The sequence below is a fragment of the Sapajus apella genome, unplaced genomic scaffold (genome assembly GCF_009761245.1).
Source record: "Sapajus apella isolate SASKATOON/1434 unplaced genomic scaffold, GSC_monkey_1.0 scaffold35, whole genome shotgun sequence".
Lineage (NCBI taxonomy): Eukaryota > Metazoa > Chordata > Mammalia > Primates > Cebidae > Sapajus > Sapajus apella.
Window position 1 is genome coordinate 14,106,069 of NW_022436975.1, and position 19,724 is coordinate 14,125,792.

At 40.9% G+C, this 19,724-nt stretch overlaps 1 non-coding gene across 1 annotated transcript; it reads left to right on the forward strand.

Annotated features, from left to right (window-relative positions):
- The first annotated feature begins 7,502 nt into the window (after positions 1-7,502).
- On the forward strand, positions 7,503-7,616 carry LOC116563669. Its single transcript, XR_004274513.1, has one exon. It is a non-coding gene; the product is annotated as a small nucleolar RNA SNORA77 (small nucleolar RNA).
- Positions 7,617-19,724: the final 12,108 nt, after the last annotated feature.

Sequence of the window (19,724 nt, forward strand, 5' to 3'; positions counted from 1 at the left end):
TCTTAACATAAAGATGTGAGATCATGGGGCCCTGCCTTCAATAGGGTGGACATAAAACACCTCTTTGAAGAAGCAGCATCTGAGCTGAGACCCGAAGAACAAGGAGTCAGTGATGCAGAGAACCTTAAGAGATGCCTTCCAATCTGAGAAAGAGCAAGTGCAAAGGCCATGAGATTCGAAAGAGGTGAACAATGTTCAGGGAACCTGAGAGGAGCTCTCTGGGGTTGAGCCCAATAAGTTTAGTAGAGAGGCTTGAGACTGGACAGGTGGGAGGTAGGACATAGACGGATTATTCAGAGCCTTGTAGGTCAAGACAAGAAGTTGAGGTTTTGCTCACTAGGAAACCACGAGAGGGTGTTAGGTGTTAAGTAGCAGTGGGTAAACCTAATCACCTCAATGCTACCTCATTGGGTTAAAAATACCAGCAAATACTATGAACTGCATGTATCTTTACAAACCAGAACTGCTGGCAAAGAACAAGGACGCTGCACTCTTCCTCTGCTCGAGTAGAAGTTAAATTTAATGTCATTCCTCCCAGCTTTTGCTGTCTTAATCCTTTGAGAATACACAGACACCAATGCAGAGCAAAGTATGTGCTTGTTCAGCTCACTGACACGTAATAGTCTGACATTAGTCAATATGAAGGAAAAGGAAATTCAATGACAAAAGACATTTTCGCTTCCAGATTATGCAGAAATGACTTCATTAAGTTTGCTTTCAAAAAGTGTTTTTCCAAAAAGCAGATGTCTCTTTAAATGGTTACATTAAAGGGCTCTAACGAAGACTTACATGAGCTGAGATATCAGCACTAATAGTGCTTGATTCTGTCTTTGTCATTTTGGTGATGAAAAATAAAAGACTGGATATCTCCAGTTAATGCAATCCTTTTAGAACTCCTTAACTGAATGCATCTTTAAGGGACAAAGTGTCCTGGGGAATAAAAACCAGCTCAAGCAATTTCCTTGAGTTACAGGCATTGGTACAGAGCAAATATGTTTAGAAAAAAGAGGTGTCAGCATATAGAGTTGAGGGGCCACTATATAGAGTTGAGATGTCACTGAGACCCCTGGCCCATATCCAGCGCTGCTGTTCCCCTCGCCCCTCCCCTTTCTTCTCTTTACTTTTTTTTTTTTTTAGACAAAGTCTTGCTTTGTTGCACAAGCTGGAGTGCAGTAGCACAACCTCGATTCACTGCAACCTTCATTTCCCAGGTTCAAGTGATTCTCCTGTCTCAGCCTCCTGACTAGCTGGAATCACAGGCATGCGCCACCACACCCAGCTAATTTTTGTGTTTTTAGTAGAGACGAAGTTTCACCATGTTGGCCAGACTGGCCTCAAACTCCTAGCCTCAAGTGACCTGCCCGCCTCGGCCTCCCAAAGTGCTGGGATTACAGGGGTAAGCCACTGTGCCCGGCCACTTCTCTATTCTTCTTTACCTTTCCTTTCTGTATCTCAGATCTCTCTGTATTTCTTATACTTGGGTATGCCCCTCTCTATGTTACTTTAGTGCCAATGCTACTATTCATTTACTCCATATTTTTGTATCAGTGAAGCTTCCCAGAGCCTGAGTTTTCTTGCCTTTATATAGAGAGTTTGACTCCTGTCCCATTGGGTTGCTAGGGAAAACAAACAACACAGGCCATGACATATTGATAAGACTCCTCCAAATGTTAGTGCCCCTCTCCCATCTCGCTCCTTTCAACTTTCCCTTTTCTTTTCTTCCCCTGCCCATGCCATAGATCAAGTTGTTCATGTAGCCATTGTTCACTCTATCTGTGGTTTCCAAGGGCTGGAGGTCACCAATATAGAATTTCATACACTCAAAAATATATTCTAGCATGAAGGGCAAACATCTATTTCGTTTTTCATTTCACTTTCAAAAAGAATTATCTAATCCCTTTGCCAGTTAAAGACAGGATTTTTTTTTTAAGTTGGGGAAAGCTATATAACAAAGTTGAATCCTATACTTGCCTTTGTGCGTAATGGCAATCCGTCAGCAGAGGCCAGTCGGAAAAGATGACTAACATCGTAATGTTAATGAAAACATAAAACTCAAGCTTTCTTGAGTAGCTCTCCTCCAAGCAGATTCAGGGACGAGTCTCATTGTGTTTTGGTTTTGTGAACGCCTAGGACCCTCAAGGTTTTGTTTTGTTTTGTTTTGTTTTGCCTGTAGGTACAAAAGAAAAAAGAGCAAAAGTAGGAGTGATTGCATGGGGATTTTTTTAGAGGCCAGGCCTGGAAGTGGTTCACATTACCTCTTTCTGCTCACATTCCTCAGGCCAAAACATAATCACAGTACCTCACCAGACAGCAAGGAAAGCAGAAAAAGAGGGTCTAGCTCTGACCCAAAAAGGAAAAGAAATAGAGTATGGTGAACACATAGCGAACACTGACACACAACCTTTTATTACAAACAGTTTCCTTTAGTATTTTTTCATTGTAATGTATATTTGATGTATTAGGATTTTGCCAACATTTAAGAAAATTAGAAAAAAAGAAAATGTACTCAAACTTTAAGTTTCCATAGAATAATAGGGACTGTCTTAATCTTTATCCTCTGTGCATCTTACAAAAATAATGTCAGCTAGGAGAGTAAATAATGCTACCCACAACATTATTCTCTAGGGCACCATATGGACCCCCTTCTCCTGGCAGTAGAGAAATCTCTCACCTGTCCTGTCTCTTTTTCAGCCTTCCATGGCCCCTTGGTCACATCAGTCTTTTTGCTACCCACTCACTCTTGTGCTTGGCCTCTGGCATTTGTTCTGGTTGGACCAGATGTTGGGGTTGGGAGGATGGAGATGAAAAAAATACTATAATACTAAAAATGCCAAAAGAGTCCTGGTAACTTCTGTTCCTTGAGCTGCATCACCTAAGGCAGCCTATGTTACTTTGTGACTTAGAGAAATGAAAAAGCGTGAGGCAGCTAAGGGGGTGGAAGTAACTACCTTGTCTCACTGAGGTAATTTCTGCTCTGTTAAAATAAGTTGAGAGCCAGGAAGAAAAGTGCAGATGAAAGAAGCATACGCCATAGCTTATAAACCATCTTATCTAACTTCAGGTCACTGGTTTAATGCCCTTACATTATTCCAGAGCCTTTTGCAAACTCTTTAAATGCATTCATTACTTTGGGAAGACTGCAAATTGCAATATTATTAGTGTGAATTTGGCACCGTGTGTTAACATTAAAAATGCACATACCCTTTGACCTAGAAATTTTTAGAAAGTTGTCCTACAGATGTACCCACATTTGTGTAAAGAAGTCATTCATTGCTTTCACTGAAGCATTCTGGTAGTAAGAAAAGATTAGAAATAACCCAAATGTGTACCAGTGGGAAACTGCTTACATAAATTATGGAACTGCCATGCCATGGGTCATTGTGTGGCATCAGAAAAGAACTAATAAGAACGAATACTTGGGAGAATGCTGGAATATTTCCAAAATAGGGTAAGGGGAAAAGCCACATGCAGAAGTGGGTGCAGTATGCCACTATGTTTGTGAAAAGTGGGGGAAGGGATTGTATGATGATTTGTCTAAGTCTCAGGAAGGATGTAAATGGAATCAGTTGCACTGGTCATCTCTGGGAAAAAGGATTGAGTGGCTGGGTGCCATAGACCAAGGAAGGAGACATTTTAGTCTTTCTTCATATAACCTATTTAGGAAAATTCAAGTTCATTCATTCATTCATTAAATGTTATGTTCTTAAACCAGTGGCGTCAAAGGCTACTGAGAGCAGAGTTTCAGCTCCTCACTTGAGCTGGAAAATTCCAGGGAAGGAGCATCTCCTTGAAGGGAATTTGACTAAGGCATTATCTGAGAGATGAGTAGGAGCATGTAACCTACATTTCCTCCATCTCCAGCTGGAGAGTCCTTTCAGGTGTCTTAGGAAAACCTAGGTTTTCCCTTTACAAGGAAGGAAGTATTTTCTTTCATGGAAAATTGAACTCTGCTTTCTTATAGTCGTTTCAGCTTGGCTCAAGCTCAGGAAAGTAAATAGCAAAAATAGCTGAACCATAAAATTAAGCCTACATCATTGGGGTGTTAACTAAGGCCATTAAATTTGTCATTTGGGATCTAAATATTGGAGTAGGTCTTTGATGATACTGTGAAATTGTACCTAAAGTAGACTAATCCAGAATAATAATATAGTAAACAGTATGATTGAAAAATTTGAAAAACTACTCAAGCTTTCCAATTGGTATTTACATTTGCACATTCCCATCCTTAATGACATAAAATGAAATAGCTCTACAGATGCTTAATGCATCAGGGCTCAATGAATCTGGAGGAAAAGCAGATGGCTTATGTATATGTGAGAGCATTTTAATATTAAGCAAATAAACCACAATTAGATGGGCGTGGCAGAGGCACATCCTGTTGCACGATTCATGGTGAGAAGTGGATATTTCAGACGTCTGTCCTCTGTACTTTACAAGAGTTTATTCAAAATGGCTGCAGGGTAAGGGCTGGGGAATTAAACAAGGCTAAGAAGCAAGACAGTAGAAGAGTGAGAATCCACACTGTGGTATAGATGGATGCTACAGTAGAGGCTGCTGAACTGGTTCCTGAGAGGGAAGGGAGGAGCTTTGTTCACACTGCTCTGTCTCTGTTGTGCTGAGCTGGGATGGGGGTTGTTGCAGAACTAAAAACAGAGAAAAGCTGAACTGACCTATATCAGAAATGTCATAGAGATAAGGGGTAGGAGGAAGATGAAGGAAATGGGAAACACAAGGAGGAAGAGGAAAGGTAGGTTGGGAGTTTAGAGAGGTAGGAAGAAAAAGAGGTTAGGGTGACAAGCAACTTTAAGAAAAGTGGACAATCAATTCAGAATTTATGTGTATATCAAAACACCATGCTGTTTACCACAGATATATACAATTCCTGTACATCAATTATAATTCCATAAAGCCAAACATATTTAAAATATTAGAATAATTATAGTAGTATCCCAAAAAGTGGTACCCAAATTAGCAGCAACAGCATCACCTGGGAACTTGTTAGAAATGCAAATTCTCAGGCTTACCTCAGACTGAATCAGAAACTCTTGGGTGGGCCCAACAGTCTGTGAACAAACTCTGTAGGTGATTCTTATGCAGTCTTCAGACTGGGAACCACTGGTCCATACCTTCTATCTAACATGATATCCAGGTTGACCTATGTTATAAATATTCCCATTTAACATAAAAATGATATGAAATTGCTAGAAGCTGTCTGTATTGGTCTGTTTTCACACTGCTAAAAAGATAGTACCTGAAACTGGGTAATTTATAAAAGAAAGAGGTTTCATTAACTCATAGTTCCGCATGGCTGGGAGACCTCAGAAAACGTACAATCATGACAGAAGGTGAAAGGGAATCAAGGCACAACTTACCTGGTTGCAGAAGAGAGACAGAGTGTGCAAGGGAAAGCTGTCACTTTTAAAACCATCAGATCACGTGAGAGCTCCATCACTACCATGAGAACAGCATGGCAAAAACCGCCCCCATGATCCAATCACCTCCCTCAACACTTGGGGATTACAATTCAAGATGAGATTTGGGTAAGGACACAGACAAACCATATCATTCTGCCCCGGTTCCTTCCAAATCTCATGTCCTTTTCATATTTCAAAACCAATCATGTCTTCCCAACAGTCCCCCAAAGTCTTAACTCATTCCAGCATTAACACAAAAGTCCAAGTCCAAAGTCTCATCTGAAACAACGCAAGTTTCTTCCACCTATGAGCCTGTAAAATCAAAAGCAACTTACTTCCAAGATACAAGGGGGTAGAAGTATTGGGTAAATGTTCCTATCCCAAATAGGAGAAATTGACCAAAACAAAGGAACCACAGGCCCCATGCAAATCCAAACCCGGTGGGGCAGTCATTAAATCTTAAAGGTCCGAAATGATCTCCTTTGACTCCATGTCTCACATCCAGGGCACGCTGACGGAAAGGGTGGGGCTCCCATTGCCTTGGGCACCTCCGCCTCTGTGGCTCTCAGGGTACAGCCTCTGCAGCTGCTTTCACACGCTGGCGTTTAGTGCCTGCAGTTTTTCCAGGCACAGGGTGCAAGCTGTCAGTGGATCTACCATTCTGGGGTCTGGAAGATGGTGGCCCTCTTCTCACAGTTCCACTAGGTAGTTCCCCAGTGGGGACTCTGTGTGGGGGCTCCAACCTTCCACACTGCCTTAGCAGAGGTTCTCCCTGAGGCTGTCTTACGAAGAACAGCTTGGGAGGCAATAGAACTATTCACTGAAAGAAATACTAAGAAAAAATTCCCCACCCCCACCCCTGGCTTTGGAAAAAAATTGCTTCTGGCACTTTTCTGGAAATTAAGCTCCAAATAAAATTTGTAAATTATAGATGGAAAGAGATCATAAAGACAGTCACGTGATAATAGGAATGTATTTGGATTAACTTCTGAAAAAAACAAAAAACAGAAATGGGGAGATTTTAAAATCACGGTGGTAAGAATGACAGGTGAACAGAAAACAACAAATTTTGGGTTCATTTTAATTAAAAAGTGCGAAGGTCAATAATATACAAGACACCTAAATAAAAGTGATAAAGAAAAACAAATTGAGGATTTGGGACTCATGATTCCCTTGAGGGTCACCTTTGTAGTAGCGAGGTGCGGTGGAGTGAGAAGAGCCTGGGCTTTCAGGGTCAATGTTCAGATCCACCAGCTGTAACTTACATCATTCTGGATAATTCACTTAACAGGGATTGACATGCTTTAATTTGTTCTTACTTTGCTCTATAATGGGAGAAGTAAAGTGTTTAATTAGGGCCATTATTAATTTTCAATTTACCAAATAAATGAACTCTTAGGGAAAAAAAGAGGAGGAGGAACAATGTCTGGTGAGTGTGTTAGTAAATTTTAGCATATTTTTGACAATGCCTGTCCTCCAGAGCCTCATAAAAATAAAAACTTCAACTAAAGACTTTTATTACCCCTTAGGACTTTTTGGAGTCAGATTTATAGGATTTTCTGTGTTTGGTACTGGATTGACATGAGGTCTAAGTTGGACCATCACATAGTGATGGGGGACAAAATGAAGCCCCAGTCTTCATGTAAATTACATTCTAGGTAAGGCGGCAGAAAACAGTTATGTGAGCAAGTAAATAACATTACTTCGGATAGTTTCATGTGCAGTGGAGACAAATAAAGCAGAGGAAGGGCCAACCAAGATAAGAGTTATTGCAGGAAGGTGCTCAGAAAAAGCCTTGTTGGGAAAGTGATGTTTAAGTAAAGACTGGAAGGAAGGCTGGGACATGGGCATTGAGTGAGGAAGAGGAGGGTGGCGGGAGATGAGCTGAAAGTGGCAGCAGGGGCCAGATCACTGACGCCTCAGAGGCCAATGCATGCAGTCCACTGTTACTGGGAGTGAGTTAGGAATCTGTTGGAGAGTTTGGCACAGAGAAGTAACACGAAGGGACTCGGGTTTTTGAAGGATCTCTCCGACTCCTTTATTAAGAAGGGATAATTGGGGAGCAATCGCAGGAACAGGCAACAGGTCACAGACTCACTCTGCACCTGGCTGCAGCCCCAGTCGGGTATTTCTTTTTCATCTGCCAGAGAAATATTGCTGTGGCCACCTGACCTGCTGAGGGTGATGCAGCTTCCCAGGGGATGTAGGGATAAAATAAGAAAATAAAATCAGGCAACAGGTAAGTAGACTGTGGCAGTACTCCAGGTGAGAGCTGGTGGTGGCTTCCACCACATCAGTAGTGGCAAGAGTGTGTACAGGTAACTGGATTTTGTGGTCACCAGAATCCCGTGGTCACCAGTCAGATGAGTTAGTTGACACAGATGTCTGTTATGGTGTGACTGTCCCCCAGAATTCAGGTGTTAAAACTTAATCACCAATGTGACTGTATTAAAAGGTGGGGCCTTCAGGAGGTGATTACATCATTAGGGTACAGCCCTCATGAATGGGATCAAGGCCTTTATAAAAGACGCTCCAAACAGTCCTTTTTTGCCCTTGCGGTTTTCTGACATGTAAGGATGCAGTAATAAGACCCTCATCAGACACTAGCCCTGCCAGGACTTTCATCTTGGACTTTCCAGTCTCCAGAACTATGAGCCATACATTTCTGTTCTTTATAAATCACCCAGTCTGTATGATATTTTGTTATAGCATCTCAAACAGACTAAGGCCAGGTATTCATAGTGGAAAAATCAGCCTGTTACCCCTGGATATACTGATCAGTCTTCCCACCATTCAAAGTGCATTATCATCCCTTAGGTCCTTTCTGATGTGATGTAGGATGCTATACTCATCCAGCACTCATACATAGTATTTCTGCCAAAGATTCAAACGTGCTTCCAACTTTCCAGTTTACAGAAAATGTTGTTGGTAGAGGAAAAGTAAGATGACACTATGAGAGAGCAAACAAAATCAACATTCCACAGGAAAACTGCCACAATCTCTCCAACAAGTTGGTAGAATTTTTTAAAATAAGAATGGAAGAATGAAGATGGTTCAGGAAGGTTTTCTGCCTGGAGCCCTGTTTGCACTCAGCTTTGATAGCACCTTCTGGAATCCACTTTCCCTGACTTCCCCTCCCACCCTGCAGCCGCTCCCTGAACCTTCTCTCTCTTTGCCTCCGGGTTCCTGTTCAATTCAATTTGGTTTCTATGATTCTCCCCAGTTGCACACAATTTTCTGTACTCACTTGGAACCATGCGAGGACTTCTATTCACCAGTTGTTCTCATATCCAGGTACTTTGGTCCCACTCAGGGTGGCTCTTCTATGGTTAGTAACATATGTGGGTTTTGTTTCTTTGATTTTAGTGATATTCCAATTTTACAACTTGTAGGGCTTGTTATATTTGCTTTTTTTTTCTCTTTTCTTTTTTTTTTTTTTTGGTGATGGAGAGGGATGGAGTAGTCTCACTCTGTCACCTAGGCTGAAGTGCAGTGGAGAGATTTCAGCTCACTGCAACCTCTGCCACCTGGGTTCAAGTGATTCTCGTGCCTCAGCCTCCCAAGTAGTTGTGATTACAGGCATGCACCACAACACCCAGCTAATTTTTGTATTTTTAGTAGAGACAGGGTTTCTATGTTGGTCAGGCTAGTTTCGAATCCCTGACCTCAAGTGATCCACCCTCCTCGGCCTACCAAAGTGCTGCAATTACAGGCATGAGCCACCGCGCCCAGCTGCTTTTCATTTTCCTATCACTTGCACTAACAACTACTGATCCCTCCCCAGTCCTGTTGCTGGCCCAGGTTTGGCTGATATACCTGAATTCTGTGATTTGGGAAGATTTTCCGTCATCCAGTTTTCTTGAGGATGATTTTCATGCGTATTTTTTCCTTTCATTATGCTGATTGGTCCATTTGGCTTTCAGTGATAACTTGAAAGATGAAATTTTCTGCTTGATAAACCAACTAACATTAAAAACTAGCAGTTAATGAGATCAGAAGACAATAAAAAGAGTGTGTCTTCCGTTCTAACAGGTATGAGGTGATAGCTCATTGTGGTTTTAATTTGCATTTCTCTAATAATTAGTGATTTTGAGTATTTTTTTCATGAACCTGTTAGCCTTTTGTATGTCTTCTTTTGAGAAACGTCTGTGCATGTCCTTTGCTCATTTTTTAATTGGGTTGTAGATTTTCTTGTTATTGACATTTTTGGGCTCCTTGTATATTTTGAATATTAATCTCTTATCAGATGTATGGTGTGTCAGTCTGTTTTGCATTGTTATAAGGGAATACTTAAGGCTGGGTAATTCAGGAAGAAAAGATCATTGATTATCTGGCTCACAATTTTGCAGGGTGTACAATCAGTGTGGTACTGGCACCTGCTCAGCTTTTGGTAGGACTCAGGAAGCTTTTACTCGTGATGGAAGGCAAAGCAAGAGCAGACACATCACATAGCAAGAGTGGAAGCAAGAAAGACACCATGCTTGGCTGGGTGCAGTGGCTCATGCCTGTAATCCCAGCACTTTGGGAGGCCCAGGAGAGTGGATCACCTGAGATCAGGAGTTCAAGACCAGGCTGGCCATCATGGTGAAACCCCATCTTTAAAAAAAAAAGAAAGAAAGACACCATCCTTTTTTAACAATCACAATCAGGTCTCATGTGAACTAATAGAGCAAGAACTCACTCATTTCTGTGGGGAGCACATCAAGCCATTTATAAGGGATCCACCCTCGTGACACAAACACCTCCCGCTATCTCCCACCTGTAACAATGGGGATGACATTTCGACATGAGATTTGGAGCGGACAAATATCCAAACTATATTATATGGTTTGCAGATATTTTCTTTCACTTTTTGAGTTACCTCTTCACTTTGTTAATTGCTTCCTTTGCTTTGCTGAAGCTTTTTAGTTTAATGAAATCCCATTTGTCTATTTTTGCTTTTGTTGCCTATGCTTTTGGGATCCCATCTAAAAAATTATTGCCCAGAGCATTGTTGTGAAGCTTCCCCCTATATATTCTAGTAGTTTTACAGTTTCAGGTCTACTATTTAAGTCTTCAATCCATTTTGAGATGATTTTTTAATGTGTTGTGAGACGGAGATCCAATTTCATTCTTCTGAATGTGAGTATCTGATTTTCCCAGCACCATCTATTGAAGAGACTGCCCTTTCCCCATTGTATGTTCTTGGCACCTTTGTCAAAAATGAATTGACTGTAAATGTGTGAGTTTTTTTGTGGTGTTGGTGAGAATGTAGAGAAAAGGGACCCCTTGTACACTGTTAGCAGGACTGCACATTAGTACAGCTATAATGGAAAATAGTATGGAGGTGCCTCAAAAGACTAAAAATAGAACCACCATATAATCCAGCAATTCTACTTCTTGATATATATTCAAAAGAATTGAAATACATATGTTGAAAAGATATCTGCACTCTCTCGTGTTTACTGCAGCATTATTCACAGTAGCCAAGATACGGACTCAACCTAATTGTTTATTAATGAATGAATGGATACAGAAAATGTGGTATATATACACAGTGGAATACTATTCAGCCTTAAAAATGAAAGAAATTCTGTCGTTTGTGACAACATGAATGAAGCTTAAGGACATCATCCAGTCTGGAGTGCAGTGGTGCAATCTCGGCTCACTGCAACCTCCACCTCCCAGATTCAAGCGATCCTCCCACCTCAGTCTCCCAAGTAGCTGGGACTACAGGTGCATGCCACCACACCTGGCTAATTTTTCTATTTTAGTAGAAATGGGGTTTTGCCATGTTGCCCAGACAGGTTTCAAACTCCTGGACATAAGATATCTACCTGCCTCAGTCTCCCAAAGTGCTAGTATTACAGGGGTGAAGAATAAGTTTTTGAAATCTATGCCACAGCAGGTGACTATAGCCAATAATAGTGTATGATATATTTCAAAATAGCTAAGAGTAAATTTCAGATGCCTCACTATAAAAAATGATAAGTAAATGAGATGATGGATATGTTACTTAACTGAGTTTAATCATTCCACATTGTATACATATAGCAAAAGATCACATTGTATTCCATAAATGTATACAATTATAATTTTACAATTAAAAATAATATTAATAAGAAAAAAAATTTAAGGAGCATGTCTTCCTAGTACCAAAGTGTTTCCAGAAGCAAAGAGGGACAAATACAACAAATGATTGATAAAGTCACATGAGAATTCGGGACATTGGATTAAGCCACCTGGAGTTCATTGGTAAGCTTGACAAGAGCAATTTCTATGGAGCACAGGGGTGAAAGTGCCAAAGTCCTGTGGAATAGATTTGAGAGAGGATAGGAGGCGAGAAATAAGTCATCAAGTATAGATGACTCTTTCGAGAAGGATTATTATAAAGGTATACAGCAAATTAAGGAGATAATGACAGAGTGTGTGGAGTCAACAGAGGACTTTTAAAGGTAGGAGGTACTATAGTATGTGTGACTAATGGGATGAATCTGGAGAGATTGTGAATGTTGATGATGTGGGAGGAGGGGCCATTTGCTAGTGTGATGCCCCTGGGTAGTAGAGCTGGGAAAGGATCTGGTGCACAGTAGAGGAGCTGATCTCAAATGACAATGAGTGATTGGCCAGAGCTTCAGGTAGGGGAGGGAGAGAATATGTGTACAGATGAAGCTGGGGGAGCACTGAACAGTGGGGCTTATTAGGAGTTCTCTTCTAATCCTTTTCAATATTTCTGAGCTAACAGAAGGAAGTTCATCAGGTTACAGTGAGGAGAGAAGAAAGGTATCGGAGATTTGACAGGGAGGGTAAGAGGCAGTTACCAAGGAGAATGAAGAGGGAAACAAACTAGGAAAGTGTATTCAGATGGTGCAGCAATGAGCGCCTGCTTACGGTAGTGCCAAAACCAGCTTGGTCCTCCTCAGATAAGCACCAAATGAAAGAATTGGTTTGCATTTAGGGGCCATTTATACACAAAATGCAGTGTTTTATTTTTTATCATTATAGCTTTTTCATTAATTTTTGCTGATTGTGCAAAGTGGAGTTTGAGATATTTGAGAAATTAAATGCATACCTGATGGTATCCACTAACCTTCCCTTTTTAGTCAGATGTTTATTCACTTAAGGATTATGGTTCCAGACTCACATTCAGATTGGCTCTCGGTATTATCCTGCTCTCAGCAGCCTATGAACATAGATGAGTAGAAAGCATGTGCATGAAGACTTAACCATGTATACTTCTGGTGGGTGGCACTTAAGTAGAACAGGCAAATATCAAAGAAAAAAAAGACTGGAATTTCCTAAGAGCAGGTGACATTTCTCCCATTTGTTTCACAAAATTTCACCAGTGAGAAAAATCACGAAAGATGGTCCTTGATCTCTTTCACCTCTTGACAATGATTCAACATTTCTTTCTGGTTTACAAGGTGAATTTTTTAAAATGTTTTAAATCTAAAATCTCAAACAATGGTGTCAAAGCACCAGGCGGGAGCTCACCATGGGGAGCCAACTGGGGTTGTGCCCTGGATGGTGCTGAGGCTCACGCTGTACACAGGGCACAGGGACAGCTCCAGAGCTTAGGTACAGGCTCTGGTCCTGAATATGGACCACAGGCACAGGATGTACTGCTTATTCCTTAGACTTTATACACTCAAATGCTTTCCTTCAAGAAATACAGTTTAAGTTCCAGGCTTGGAGTTAGGCACAGAGGCAACAAAGTAAACAACTTGTGGTTCTTCCTCCTCAAGAGCTAACTCCCAGTCCAGTGGAGAAGAAAGGTATTAAATTAGTGAGCTCCATGGAAGGCTAGAAGAACCTGCAAGTCAAAGTCTATACAGAGCCAAGTGTCAGAGAGGGCCAAGGTAAATTTCAAGGGTCCTTTCAGAAGAAGTGTGGTGAGGCTATAGGCAGGTCACAGTCTCTGAGCACCTGTTTTCCCATTTGCAAAATTAGGGTAGTAGTGGCAATAAGGATAATAAGTTACAAGAGGATGTGCTAATTAAATGTTTATCAACTGCCCTGTACTGGGGCTTTGCAAGTGCTCAGCAAATGTCAGTTCCCTTCCCCTGTTTCTGCCGTTGCATATTTGGGTTCTTTAACGATAATTTGGAGATGAATGTTTTCAGATTAGACATGGAAAAGTTAAGATAATCAGGGAGTTCAATTACAAGTTAAAAGTCACGCCTCTGGAATTAGTTGAAGATTTATAATTAAGAGAAAGCTTCTGCAAAATAACTGGCCTATAGCCTTCACAAATGTCAAAGTCATAAAAGACAAAAACAGATTAAAGACTAAGAAGACATGACAATTAAATGCAACTTGTGATTCTGAATTGGATTCTAGACCCGAAAATACATTTTTTATTTGCATAGAGGATGATGTCAGGACAATGTGTAAAATTTTAAAAAGGTCTGTTGATGTTGATAATTATACAATATTATATAAGAGAATGTCCTTGTTTTTAGGAAATATACAGTAAAGTGCTTAGGAATAAAAGGCAACACATCTGCAATTTAATCCCAGGTGGTTAAAAAATAATATGTATATGTGTGTCAGTGAATATACACACACACCACACACAAACACAGAGAACAGAGAATAGGAAAGAAAGAGAATAATAATGCGAATGTGTAAAATGTTATCATTTGGGTGTGGGTGAAGGGCACATTGGAATTCTTTGTATAACATTTGCAATTTTTCTATAAGACTAAAATTATTTCAAAATAAAGAGTTTCCATTATAAAAGGCAAAATAAGTGACTTTTAAGTCATAATGATTCAGGAAATCCTACAGAAAAAAAAAATCCAAATTAGCAGCCAGGCTTTAGAAAGGAAACACATTAAAATCACCCAAGCCAGAATCTTGGCTAGGTTCACAGAATTCGGGAAGATCTAATTAAAACTGATGACACCTGAACTGGTAATACCTTGCTACACTCTCATTAGCTCAGCATCAGTTCTTGCCTAAAGGTACAGTTCAACAGGAGGGCAGCATTTGGGTAGTTTCTGGGCACCCTGAGGCACTTGGTAGTTTGTCAGGTCTTTCTGCTTGAAAGCAAAGAAAAAGTAAAAGCTGAATTGTAGTAGCAGAGCAGTAACAAAGCACACACAGCTGATCCTACATGTAAATAGCTGGTTTGGGATCATGCCTTCCAGAAAACTTCATTCCTCGTGGAATGCTTTTATTCATGTAAAGCAGAAGAAGTCTGTAAATCTTAACCAGGCTACTTGAATTGTACCATTTCAGTGTCAGAATGATTCAGCCTCCTCTTAATTTAATGTGCACAATCAATTCTTTATTTCTGAAAAAATCCATTATATAAAATATGGAAATATTCATATGTATAAAAACATGAATTAATAACTCTAATGTATTATATTTATGTACAACATGTAATTATATATTTATGTACAAATATATATAACATAATAATTCCTTAGGAATCAATTAAAAAGTTGCAAGAATTAATAAATGGCTCAATAAAAAGAACGGGTACAAAATTCACAGACAAACACATCAGTGGAATGCTAGTAAAAAAAATCCCCACTCCTACACCCTAAAACAACCTGTTAAAAATTTATAGAGATACTATTTTGACAGGTTAAAGGGGTGTATGTTTAAAACTTTCTATTTAAGATAGTAAACAAATTAATTTCATTGAGAAATACCAACAGATAATGGAATAATTAATCCAATGAGAAATATACCATATATAAAACTACTTAGCTGAACTAGGAGATATAAAAGACACTGTGTATATTGTCATATCAAAAAAGAAAACTAAACATTGTAAAGATATGGGTTTTTCTCAAATCAATACATAGGCTTATTGTATTCCTGATAAAATCATGTTGTGGGAGAGAGGGGAGATTTTGACAAAATAATCCTAAAATTCATCTTAACATATAAATAGGAAAGGATATCAAAACTAATTATTTAAAAGAAAACCAATAAGGGAGGGTCAGTCCTATATTAAAATATGTTACAAATATATTGTAATTAAATGAGAGGTATTGGCATAAGAATAATCATAAATTAATGAAACAAAACAGATGGCAGGAAACAGACAACAGCGTTTACAATAATTCGTTATATCCTATAGACAGCACCATGAATAACTGGAAAAAGAGATTATTTGACAATGATTCTGGAAAAACTGGTTGTAAATATAGAACAAAAAATTAGCTACTAACTTCACTTCATGCTCCAAAAATCAACTGTGGTTGAGTCATAGGGTTAAAAAATTATACCATAGAAAATTAGAAAAAAAACCATAAAGCAAATTAAAAATAGGGAAATACTTTCTTTTATTTATTTATTTATTTATTTATTTATTTATTTATTTTTTTGAGACAGAGTCTCGCTCTGTCACCAGCCAGGCTGAATTGCAGAGACGCGATCTCCGGCTCACAGCAACCTCTGCCTCCCCGGTTCAAGCAATTCTTCTGCCTCAGGCTCCCACGTAGCTGGGACTACAGGCACACGCCACTAAGCCCAGCTAATTTTTTTTTTTTTTTTTTGAGACGGAGTTTCACTCATGTTACCCAGGCTGGAGTGCAATGGCGCGATCTCGGCTCACCGCAACCTCCGCCTCCTAGGTTCAGGCAATTCTCCTGCCTCAGCCTCCTGAGTAGCTGGGATTACAGGCACGTGCCACCATGCCCAGCTAATTTTTTGTATTTTTAGTAGAGACGGGGCTTCGCCATGCTGGCCAGGATGATCTGGAGCTCCTGATCTCCTGATCCGCCCTCCTCGGCCTCCCAAAGCGCTGGGATTACAGGTGTGAGCCACCGCACGCAGCCTAAAAGGGGGAAATACTTTCTGGGATTAAAGAAAGAGATAAACAAACATTGAAAGAAAATCTAAAAATTTGGCTATATAAGAAGAAAAGTTTCTTTATGTTAAGGAAAAAGGGAGAAACAAAGTCAAAGAAGACTGAGATAAAAACATTTTCTATAAAGATGACAAGGAATTAATAATGTTATGTAAAGAACCATATACCTAACTTGTTAGCTTGAAAGTAGGGTAAAATGAAAATGAAATAAAATAAGAACTACATATCGAAAGAAAAAAAGAACGATATACCAAATAAGATAAACGTTAAGAAACTAATAAAGGTAAAAGAAATGAATAGTTAATTCGCAATATAGATAAAACAAATATTGAGCCTAGCGTGGTGGTTATGTGCCTATAGTCCCAGCTGTTTGGGAGGATGAGGCAGGAGGACTGCTTGAGCTCAGAAGTTAGAGGCTGTGCTATGATTATGCCCATGAATAGCTGCTGCATTCCAGCCTGGGCAATACCAAGAGACTGTGTCTCTAAAAAATTAATAAAGAAATTTTAAAAAATACTGAGCTCATTTAGTACCACTAGCCATCAAAGAAATGAGAGAAACAATAATGCACCCTTCCTCGTGTATTCGCATATAACGTTTTCTTGTTTCAATATCGGAAGCTTTGACCTGAGAGGCTTCCTGAAGGGGAGGAGAGCCTTTGGGGGGAGGCGGGGTGCTGCTTTTCCTAGGATCAGCTGATTCTTAAAAGTAACAAGCCCTCCTCTGATGGTGCCTTTCATAAGCAAGCTAACCAGTTCAGAGCGGGCTCCCCGCCCACTGCTTAATGAGCTCTTGCCCAGGGGGACACTATTCCCCTGTCCTAATCGCCTCAGGCGCAGGCAGCGCATCGAGTTATGCAAGCCAGCCAATCTCAAAGTTGCTTAGCCTGCTTACCCTGCCTCCCCACTCCTTCCTGCAAACACCACAAAAAACCTGTTTCTGGCTGTGGCTCCACTCACTCTCTGCGCCTACAACCGACCTCAGCGCCCCTGCTGTGGCCTACGTGGGTGGCTGACCTGCGCCCCTCCTCCTGGCAACTGTAATAAACTATCATTTCGTTGGCAGTTGTCTCCTGATCTGTTGGCCTCACCATACCTAAATAAAAAATAAAATCTACATTTTAGAAGGGTCTCGTGGGCAGACTGTCAGCCTCCATCCAAGCTGGCAAATTTGAGCACTCTTGTCTCTGTTTTCAGGAGGCCATGGTTTCTAACTGGCTCAACACTTGGACAAAGACAGCTCATGAATACAAAAGTGGATTAACTTCTCTGGATGCTTTTAGCATCTCATGTGCTTATCCTGGTAGGACCTGGGTCAGGTAGGACACATGGTTCTCTGTCTGCTGCCTGCGCAGACAAGGACTGCCCAATGGACCACAGCATCAGAAGCCAAATAAAATCGTTATTTATTTATTTGTTTGTTTATTTATTTATTTATTTTGAGACAGAGTCTCACTCTGTCTCCTAGGCTGAAATGCTGTGGCTCGGTCTGGGCTCACTGCAACTTCCGCCTCCTGGATTCAAGCAATTCTTGTGCCTCGCCCTTTCAAGTAGCTGGGATTACAGGCACGCATCACCATACCCAGTTAATTTTTGTAGTTTTATAGAGACAGGGTTTCACCATGTTGGCCAGGATGGTCTCGATCTCCTGACCTCGTGATCCTCCCACCTTAGCCTCCCAAAGTGTTGGGATTACAGAAGTGATCCTCCATGCCTGGCCATAAAATGGTTATTTTAAACCACTGAACTAGGAGAAGATGGAGTTGTTGCAAAACAAGGGCTTCTGAAACAGTTTGATGTCCCGAGATTAGCACTCCCCGAATCTGGACCCCTTCCTGTGGGAGGACTAGATGACACGGAACACGGAACTGAGCCTGACAGACTGCAAAAGAGGTTCCTGCCAGCCAGGGGGAGTGGTAGGTACCCTGAGGGTATCCTGAGGAAGGCAGTGAGGTCCAGATCCAGGAAGCTGCAGCAACATTAGGTTACTGCAGTGGACCTCATCTTGAGAAGGATTTTAAGCCGAAGTTCAAGGAAAAGGGGAGCAAGTACTCTTATGGGGCTTGTCCTTGTGCAGGTATTAAGGGCTCTGAGGAAGCTGACTCCTTCAGCTTTTTTCTTTTTCCTGTACACATAGGAAAAGATTCAAACGCAGTCATCACTTCCTTTTTTTTTCCTTTTTAAATAGAGACAGGGTCTCGCTGTATTGCTCAGGCTGGTCTCAAACTCCTGGGCTCAAGTGATCTTTGTGCCTCAGCCTCTGAAAGTCCTGGGATTACAGGCATGAGCCCCCATGCCTGGCCAATTTTCTGGTTCTTTAAAGCTACATTGCTTAAGCACAAGGCCAAAATGAGGTCTCTCACGACTTCTGCCTGAATTAAACTTATGCAGTGAATGCTGGGCTGGGCAGTCTTCCCCACATGTGATAATGTTCTGCTTACGTCATGTTTTGACCACAATGCAGCAGACACTGGAGCTGCAGCCTGAACCTGTACATCACTCAGTTAATTACAAAGACAGGCAAATCACCCCAAAGACCCACCTACCCAAGGGTACTGGATAAGAAAAAAAATTGTGAATATCAAATCCCCTCTGCAGGAGAGACCAGGGAGAACATGGAAGAGAAGAGGTCTGGGCTATGCAGTGGCAGTGGCCCAGAGCAATTCTAACCCAGGAGGCCTCTACAGGGAGCCTACACCTGAGCGCTGGGAGAGGCAGAGTTACTGTCAGTCTATGTTGGCTTTAAAGAAAACATCCTTCCTGCCCAAAGCAGGCAAGTGCTGGTAGCTTTTACAGAGGGAATGTCTTACAGTCACTGAAAATTTTTAAAAGTGTAATTCTTGATACTGCATCTCCAAGACAGAGAGAGAAGCCCCTAGTTACCCTCCTGAACACCATAAAGTAAGTTGTGATCTCCACCAGACACTGGGACACCGGTCCTGGACTCTCTCGGCTTGTGGGAACCTGTGGGTGTCAAGCTTTCTTCAATTCAGTTCCTAATTCCAGGCTCCGTTGTCCACTTACTAAATTGCTCTGGTCCTTCCGGCTCTTGCACTTTGATTCCCCAGGTAGACTGGCTTGGATCTGCTTCCCTGCCCCACTTTGGACTATGTCAGATAGATTTCCTGACCTGTCTGCACCCTCAACCCACCTCCGATGCTGACCAATCCTAGCCTGCTGAGCTTAGTCACTCGGCAGGGCAATCCAATCCTTCCAAAGGGTAAAGGCCCAGCCGCCCGGGCAGCTCTGCAGCAATGAAGAAATGTGCTTTTGATCCAGTTAAGTAAAGGAGCAGGACACAAATGGTATTGGCAACTGTGTGAAACTAGGCCAAAAGGAAATAACAAAAGAACTTCCTTAATTCAATTTTTTTTATTATCATTGTTACATTGTTATTGTTCTAAAGTCCTATTCTAAGACAGTTCAAATCTTGTTTTATGTGGCTATTTTCCTTCAAAATTGGAGCCAATCATTATATTTAATTATACTAACAAATTCACA